Raw genomic sequence first — 9,120 nt, forward strand, 5'->3', positions numbered from 1 at the left:
GCTGACATGTTGTTGTTAGTACCACAGTGCAGGAAGCTGAGGGAGAGCTGTTCTTATTGTGCCTTCTGCAGCTGTGAATGGAAGTTTTTTGTACTTTGAGTTTTTGTGTAGCTGTGTGTGTTTTAAAGTGCAGACAGCTCTGTGCGGTGACAGCCTGCCAAACGCTCACACACAGACCAAATATAAACTGCACTTCTCTGAGAAGACTCTGCTCATTGTACGCTGAAACTTAATTAACATTATTTCTTCTCTTTGTAGTCATTAGCTGTAATTTTTCTTTATTGTGAGGTGAGGAGGCTGCACACGTTCAGCGGGCCACTAAATACAGCAGGGAACTGATTAGAGCTGAGTGGCCACCAGATTAACGGCTAATTGAGCGCTAATGTCTGAGAAGAAGACGGCTCCGTGTTTGATTAATGAGACAGTTTAATGTTGTTATCCCTGCACACACACACACACACACACACACACAGATGACAGACACAAACATCTCAACCACAAAGTGCTGAGCAGTGATCACACACAGAGGTGTGCAGCGTGCTCCTCTTACTGTATCAATGAATCATTCTCACAGTTAGCACCGAGTACTGAAGAAGCCATTTTGTAGTCTTGTTAGCCGTCTCATTAGCTAGCTTGCTAACCTGTGCTCCTGCTGCCTCTGTGTTCAGCTCTGGGACTGACACACACAGAGCTGCAGGATCCGATTGGACCGAACCTCCTGCGCTTCGACATGAGCTCACAGGTCGCAGCCTGGACCATGGAACTGTGGGAGCTGGTGTGCTCAGCTATCGTAGCTCAGACATGACGATAGCAGCTGCTAACTCATCACGGTGGAAATGGCGTTTGTTACAGACAGGTGGGATGTGTCAGCTGGCTGCTGGCTGCTGGGCGCCTTGAGGAGAGTTTGTGAGGCCTCTGTATCAGAATGTGTGGGCGTCGATGTAAACGCGTTGTTGATCCCTTACAGGGTTAATAAGCATCACATCCTCACATGGATACCAGTGCAAGCAGCCTGTAGACCCTGTTCCTGTGTGAGGGAGGAGGGGACGCTCTGTCATACCTTTACAGTGGTTCCCACAGACCAGTTGGCGATTTGTGGCGGCATCTTGGCGCCGGTGTCACATCGGTCGGCGAGCCGGTTGTCGGGGTTAAATATACACCTGTATGCTTATCTACTGATGTTTTTAAAGCTACAAGAAGCATTTTGAATCTGTTCAGTTAAATCTGAATTATTAAGACAAATAATTAGTAAAACATTTTTACTAGGACCCTGCCTGGAGCTTCCACCTCAGCTCCACACATCACAGGCCCGGAGCAGCAGCTCATACAAATATCTGGACTTTATATTGGAGGAAGACCTGTCTGTAAATGTCATGATTCATGAATGACCAAATTGAAATGAAATTTTTTACTTGAATTTGTGCCTGGTTTAGTTCAAATCTTTAGATTCTGTCATTTAAGGAATGTATTACACAAACTGAAGGTTTTTATTTCACTACATAAACTCACCACTGACCTCAGCCCAACAAGGCAGCTAACTCATAATTAATTGTCTGTGCTGAGTGTGGGTGCGTGATGTTCCATTATCAATAACGCTGACCGTCTTCTCTTCTCTGTACAAATATCCACTGTTCCGGGTTTTCCTTCAACAGTCTATAGGCGTCAGAGGAGGAGCGGGCGGATCAGCTGCTGTCGGTGTGTGTGCTGCATGTGCGCTTATGTGTGTGAACGAGAACGGGAGAGAGAGAGAGGGTTGCGCTGAGTTTATTGAAAGGAAGGATAGCTGTATCATAAAAAACACGGAATCAATTTGTGGCGGAGGGTGTCGATTATTGGTCTGTGTGGGAAACCCTGCTTTAGTACCTGAGGAGTTAATGCATGGATTAATGAGCTGATGACATCACACAGAGGTTAATGGACGTTTGATTTGGTTATCAGCTTCAAAACTGATCAGGAATCAATGATTATTACAGTATCAGCTCAGAGACCGTGGATGAACCTTCCTGTGGAGCGTGTTCATTAATTCATAAAGCAGACTCAGACGTTAGCGGGTTAAATAAAGCATCTCTAATCTCTCAGATCCGTCTTCTTACATCAGGACGTGGGGACGGCACAGATTTCCCCACATGATGAAGAGTTCCTCTGAACCCTCCAATCAAAACACAAACATCGTTCGTCTTCACCGTAACAATCCCAAGCACAAAGTTTCTGTATGACTCACAGCAGCAGGGGCTCATGGGAAAGGCTGCTCTGGTTTCATGTGGGTCGGGGTGGGGGGGCAGATTTATGGACTGTGAGTGTTTCCTCATCCTCACCTGAACCCTCTCTGCAGGCTTTTATTGTGAAACTATGTATGACGGCGGCTGTTTTTGAACGCCGGCCTTGAAACCGATCGGAGATGACACCGATTTCCTCATCAGCCCCCACAGAAAGGCCGCCAGTGTTTATTTCCTGCGGCCGCGGTGGGATTATGGGAGGCCTCGGCGCACACACTGAGGCTCTTTGTGTGTAAATCCAAATATCAGTTTGCCTCCTGGGTTACCTGATGATTTCACTAATCTGCTGCTAAGTGGTTAAGTGGCTCCGCCGACTCCGCGGCCATCAGGATCATATCTGACGCAGGGGTGGCGACAAACTGTTACAACGCTCATGAATCTTATCTGATCCTGATCCACCGTGTCATGTTTCCTCCGACTCGGAACAAGACACCGAAACACACCGGCCCACCTCTGCAGGGCGCCGGCACTTTATTTTGAAACAACATCCTGTCTGAGCCGATCACTTGTCGTCATGATCAGCAGAGAATTACAGACGGAATCCTTCACACTTTGAAGTTCCTTGTTGCTGTCGTCTTGTCCCGACGTTTGGAGGACAGAAGAGGACTGAGGCTCTCTGACAGCTAGCATGTAGCGGTTAGCATGTGTGTGGAGGATTGTTGTGTGTTTGTGAGGACCATATGAGCACAAATAGGATGCAAACTTGTTTCTGTGGTGGAGCTTTAACATGGATGTCTGTGGGGCTTGACAGCCTCTGGTGGACACTGGAGGAACTGCAGTGTTTGACTCATATTATTAGTGATTAGTTTACATGTGGTGAACTAAAGTGGACACACTGCTAATCAATCATGATCGATGCTGCACATCTGTAATCACACCGTCACACATTCCTACACACTGTGAGTTCTAACAGTTAAAGGTCTTTAGTAGCATGATGCTGGAGGGGCGTGTGTAATGATTGACCTGGTGGGCGGGGCTAAGAGCGTCAAGAGCCAAGTCTGTTGTCGTTTGTTGTTGTTGTTGTTGTTGATGATGAGCGTCTCTCTGTCCCATAGTCCAGGGACTGTGGCGCCCCAATTCAGCAAAAACTTCAAATTTCATGATACTGATTATTTTTAAAATCAGTTTAAGAACCAGCATGACCGCCTGACTGTGTGACAGGGCGCCGTCACGTGGCGGGGGGTTTGGACACCTCCTGCATTAGTCTGAACTCGTTCTGATTGATCAGATTATTAGGATGTGAATAAAGGGTTAAGTTGTCTTTGCTATTGTCTTGAACATATTGAGCCGTTAACAGAAAACTGGTCGACAAACAGTTCCTGAACAACAAATCCATCTGAGTGTGATGACGCGTCTGCTCTTGATTGACAGACACTTCCAAACATCGCCATCTGTGTATGGCGGGCGCTCTTAAAGGGACGGTACCTCTCTAAACTCTCGCTGCACCAGTCCAGCACGAAGTTGGGGTTGACGTTAAAAATATTTCCGCCTCCTCTTCGCCTCTCTCCTCCTCTTCCTGCTCGTCTATCAATAAAGGTGTTGATGGGAGCAGACAGATAAAATGAACTCAATCTGTCACTCCTCCTAAATATACCTCCGTCACCGCCTCGCCTCCTCCATCCTTACCTCCACACGTCCTCGGTGCTTTCTGCCTCGCCGTCATGTCTCCTGTAGTTACAGCGTGTTCTTTAGTTCAGCTGACAAACTTTGGTTACTGTATTTAAAAACCTTTTTTCTGTGACGTCGCACCAATCAGAAAATGTGATCATCAAACACACTTAGCATGTTAGCTTGTTGCTAACATGCTAAGTGATGTTATCTAAAGACTAATTTGGTTTTAGTGTTTGTTTAGTTTTGACCTTCTATACTGAAAACAGGATAAAAATCGGCCGACATTCATTCCGCACAGCGCCCCCTGTGGACCGGGAGGTTCAGAGAGAGCCATCGTGGCAGTGTAATAACACGTTTTTATACATATCAGCATAAAGGGTCATTACTTCAAACAAACTTAGTGAAGGAAGCTGTTAGAAAAACAAGCTGAAAGAAATATTTGTCCTAAACATCCTCTCCCAGCGAGCAACAAACAAACAAACAAACAAACAAACAAACAACAGCATCACGTTCAGCCGCACCGCTCTCCGTCTCAGCTTCAGGTCAGTCCGTTTGAGTCTGCTCTCTGTGACTCCCCCCCTCTTCCTCACCCCTCATCTCCACCTGAGCCTGGCTGTCAATCAGACGAGGAGGAGGGGGAGGTGGGGGGTGGAGGAGACAGATGGAGGTGAAGGAGGAGGCCTCGGTGCTGCTGGCACTCAGTCTGTGTGCGTCTATATGAGTCTATATATACAGCGCTGAAGATACCATCAGACCAAACATGGAGGACGGCTGCAGATGGAGGCGACGGGGTCACGTCTGTCTGTCCCGCTGCTGCACGCCGCGCTCAGCCCCGTCAGTCAGTGTAGATAAACACACAGCCGACCCACTTTCAGCTCCACGAAGCCTCTGAAACAGAGGAACAATAAAAAGATCAATATTTAGGCAAGAACCTGTTTATTATGAATAGTTTGATCGAATGTTCTGATTTTGTGTCAGATTCAAACTTTCTGCTGTTTGTGTTCGTCTCGTGCTGCTCACTCAGTATTTTTATTCATTTTTTTCTTAGAATCTTTATATTTTTAGAAGTTTTGTAGATTTTTCATGAATCATTTGTCAGTTTTTCTTCTTTCTCTAAATCATTCACCTACATTTTTGTGTATGCAGCATATTTATATAGATTTGTTAAAAATAATGTGTAATTTAAATTTTTAAATAACTAGACGAATCTCAGAATGTATCTTTTTATCATTTTATCTTGTATTTCATTTTCTCTCAGATATCATGACCTAATTTCTACCTTGATGAAAACACAATTTGTGACTTTTTTCTGAACATTTACCTTCCAGCACTAAATCTAAGATTAAGATTAAGACTAAAAAAACACAATAGGAAAACTGCGTTATTTCAACAGCACAGACACAGAAAGCAAAGAATAAGATCCTCCAGAAACAAAGAGTCCACTCCAACCAGACTCAGTCCAAACAGAAAGTCCTGTCCCCCTCAGCAGGACGCCATGATGGAGTCACTGTGAGCAGCAGTCACATGACCAACACTCAGAGAGTCTCTGTCTGACCTGCAGCTTCCTGCAGCTGATCTCTGTCTGAACACCTGAGTGATTCTGCACACACACTCTGCCTGCAGACAGGACGGAGCTGACCAATCAGAGCACTCTGGCTGATCATGTGACCGGCGGTTCAGAGGGAAAACATTCCAGCTGTTAGCTTCTGGCTCACCTGGCTGCTGTGAGAGGTGGAGCCGGCGATGTACTGACAGCTGTGAGGGATCTGAAACATCTTATATCATGTAGCAGTGCTCTCATTTAAATGGCTGTTCTGAGTGTGTGTGTGTTCTGAGTGTGTGTGTGTTCTGAGTGTGTTCTGAGTGTGTGTTTATCTTCCCAGACAGATTTCATCACACACACACACTGCAGGTCATGTGGAGTCTTCCTTCAGCTGTGATCGCTAAGAAAATAAACTCTGACATCGTTTGTTATTCCTGACCTGCCAGCTGGGAGTGTGTGTCTGTGTGTGAGTGTGTGTCTGTGTGTCTGTGTGTGTGTGTGTGCAGACTTTTAATGGCTGTTTCAGGTTAACACATGATGTCAACAAGGGTCCTCACAAAGACAGAACTCTAAGTGTGTGTGTGTTGACCTCTGAATCATTTCTCTTCTTTTTATTTCTCCTTTGACTTTTTACGTTTCCTCCTCCTCCTCCTCCTCCTCCTCCTCCTCCTCCTCCTCCTCCTCCTCCTCCTCTTCCTCCTCTTCTTCCTCCTCCTCCTCCTCCTCCTCCTCCTCCTCCTCCTCTTCCTCCTCCTCCTCCTCCTCCTCCTCTTCCTCCTCCTCCTCCTCCTCTTCTTCCTCCTCCTCCTCCTCCTCCTCCTCCTCCTCCTCCTCTTCTTCCTCCTCCTCCTCCTCCTCCTCCTCTTCTTCCTCCTCCTCCTCCTCCTCCTCCTCCTCCTCCTCCTCCTCCTCCTCCTCCTCTTCTTCCTCCTCCTCCTCCTCCTCCTCCTCCTCCTCCTCCTCCTCCTCCTCTTCTTCCTCCTCCTCCTCCTCCTCCTCCTCTTCTTCCTCCTCCTCCTCCTCCTCCTCCTCTTCTTCCTCCTCCTCCTCCTCCTCCTCCTCCTCTTCTTCCTCCTCCTCCTCCTCCTCCTCCTCCTCCTCCTCTTCCTCCTCCTCCTCCTCCTCCTCCTCCTCCTCCTCCTCTTCCTCCTCCTCCTCTTCCTCCTCCCTCCTCCTCCTCCTCTATGTTTATGTTATATGTACATTGTGTGTAGTGACTGTAAGGGCTGTGGTTGGTCAGAAGGTGGCGTTCATTTGACATGTGTGACGTCACAGACGCTTCCTCCATCTTTATTCAGTCGGTGGTGGTGATAGGCGGAGTGTTTGAAACATCATCTCCATGACGACAGTGTTTATCAGAGCTGTGGATCTTTTCACTGTAGTTCCACAGCTGGGATCTGTCACACACTGACACACTCACACACACACACTCTCACACACACACACACACTATTGGAAACACAGCAGGCTGGAATACAGCGGAATGATCCTTTAAAGTCGCAGCATCTCACTTTTTAATTCCTTTTTGTCGTCAAAGATTGTCGACAAATATTTTTCACTGTGTGTGTTTATCAGTTGATGAACACTGACGTAAACACAAGTCAGAACACACACACACACAGTCACACACACACACACACACACACCATTAACTACAACTCAGGGTGAATCGAAGCCAAAACCAAAGTTCTCACTTCTCATGCAGGACAAGCTGGGATCACAGTGTGTGTGTGTGACTATGTATGCTCTTATCACCTCTGCCTCGTACACACTGCACCCCAGGGCTCACACACACACATACACACACAATCTTACAAACACACACACACACTCTTACACACTGTGAGAGCACAGATGGCCTCACATTCATGTCTCCTGCCAAACAGATGGACCTGGCTGGATTCATTCAGCGATGGACACGCACACACACACACACACACACACACACACACACACACACACACACACACACAAGCATGCACAAACTGATTTATTTCAACACACACACACACACACATACAAACCTCCGTATTATCCATAGTGTGTCGAGGATTTCAAACACACATTCACACTTGCATATACACACACTGCTTCACACACACAGTGGCTGTTGTCCAATGCTTGTTGCCCTCAGTCTGTCCTAAAACACACACACACACACACACACACTGCGGGTGGCGTCTGTCCAATCACAGTGCCCTCAGCGTGTCTCTGTGAGTCGGAGATGTGAAGTCTAATTAACAGAACAGCATCAATATTGATGAGGGCCATTTTATTCCGTCTATTCCCAGTCCTGCTATTAAATTCACTTAAGTTCCACTTCCTGTTCATGAACGCTACGCAGCACATCAACAGGGTCAAAGGTCAGCGCTGCGGCGGCGGCCACTGTACAGCACACAGGCTGAAACATGGAGGGCTACAGTGAGTGGGCGGAGTGTGTCTGTGCTCCAACTTTTCTTATCAGTTCTACATTTACAGCAGGGTCCAAAACTCCGACAGGCTCCTAGCAGTGTCTGCTTCCTGTCACATGATCCATCAGAGTGCTCTGATTGGTCAGCTCCATCCTGTCTGCAGGCAGAGAGCAGTCAGAGTGTGTGTGCAGAATCACTCAGGTGTTCAGACAGAGACTCTCTGAGTGTTGGTCATGTGACTCCATCATGGCGTCCTGCTGAGGAGGGCGGGACTTTATGTTTGTACTGAGTCTGGTTGGAGTGAACTCTGAAGTTTAACTGCATGTTCAGTCTGTGCTGTGTGTCACACGTGATGCATTCAGGGACCATCAGAAAGCTCACAGTCTGATGATGAACAGTGGAATCATGCATTTCAAACCCACACGCAGCTTGTGTTGAGTTCAGTAGTTCTGTTGTTTGGATGTCAGTGCTGCGGTCACATGAAGCTGGAGGACAGTCGTGAACATCAAACCTGCTGAGACATACTGACAGCTGCTGCTTTAGATTATGAGTGCAGCCTAAAATCAGGCATAGGTAGTAGCTCCGCTCCTCTGTGCGACTCCACCCGTCTGGACATGGAAGCAGCCTAAAACAAACGCACAGCGAGCCTCCGCTCCCGCTCTGCGCGGCGGCTCGTGCTGTTTGGGCTGTCGAGGTGTTGAGCTGTTGTTGAGTCTTTGGTTTGATACCATCCAGAGGGTTTCCCATAATCCATCAGCACTGCGCACACACACACACTCAGGCACTTACAAACACACACACACACTTGCTGTCTGTCAGTGAAATTCGTCTCAGGGGACAGATCTGAGGTAATGGAGAACGACGAGGAATTAGCAACGTTTGTTTTTTTAACAGATTGGAGGTGGCCACAGACACACACACACACACAGACACAGACACACACACACACTGACAGGCTCATGAGTTGACATTATAAATCAAATGTTTTCCTTTGTTTGGCTGATTTTAGTTGCGTTGTCTTTGTTTATTTCTCTCTTTACCTGTAAGGGAACCAGAAGGTTTTAACCAATCAGCATCAAGTCCTGCAGCTTTCGAGGCCCAGGAGTACCTCCCACACAGGGTTTACTGTTTTCTTAAAATGGTCTGGTAGTTCCTGTGAAGGCAGAAACAGCTAACTGATGTTTTCCCACTGCAGGAACTGCCAGGCCAGTTTAAGATGGATGTTCCCTGTAGTTCCTCTTTAGAGGCCGATCAGGGACAAAATGCTTTTAATTGATCC

The sequence above is a fragment of the Parambassis ranga genome, chromosome 22 (genome assembly GCF_900634625.1).
Source record: "Parambassis ranga chromosome 22, fParRan2.1, whole genome shotgun sequence".
Classification (NCBI taxonomy): Eukaryota; Metazoa; Chordata; class Actinopteri; family Ambassidae; genus Parambassis; species Parambassis ranga.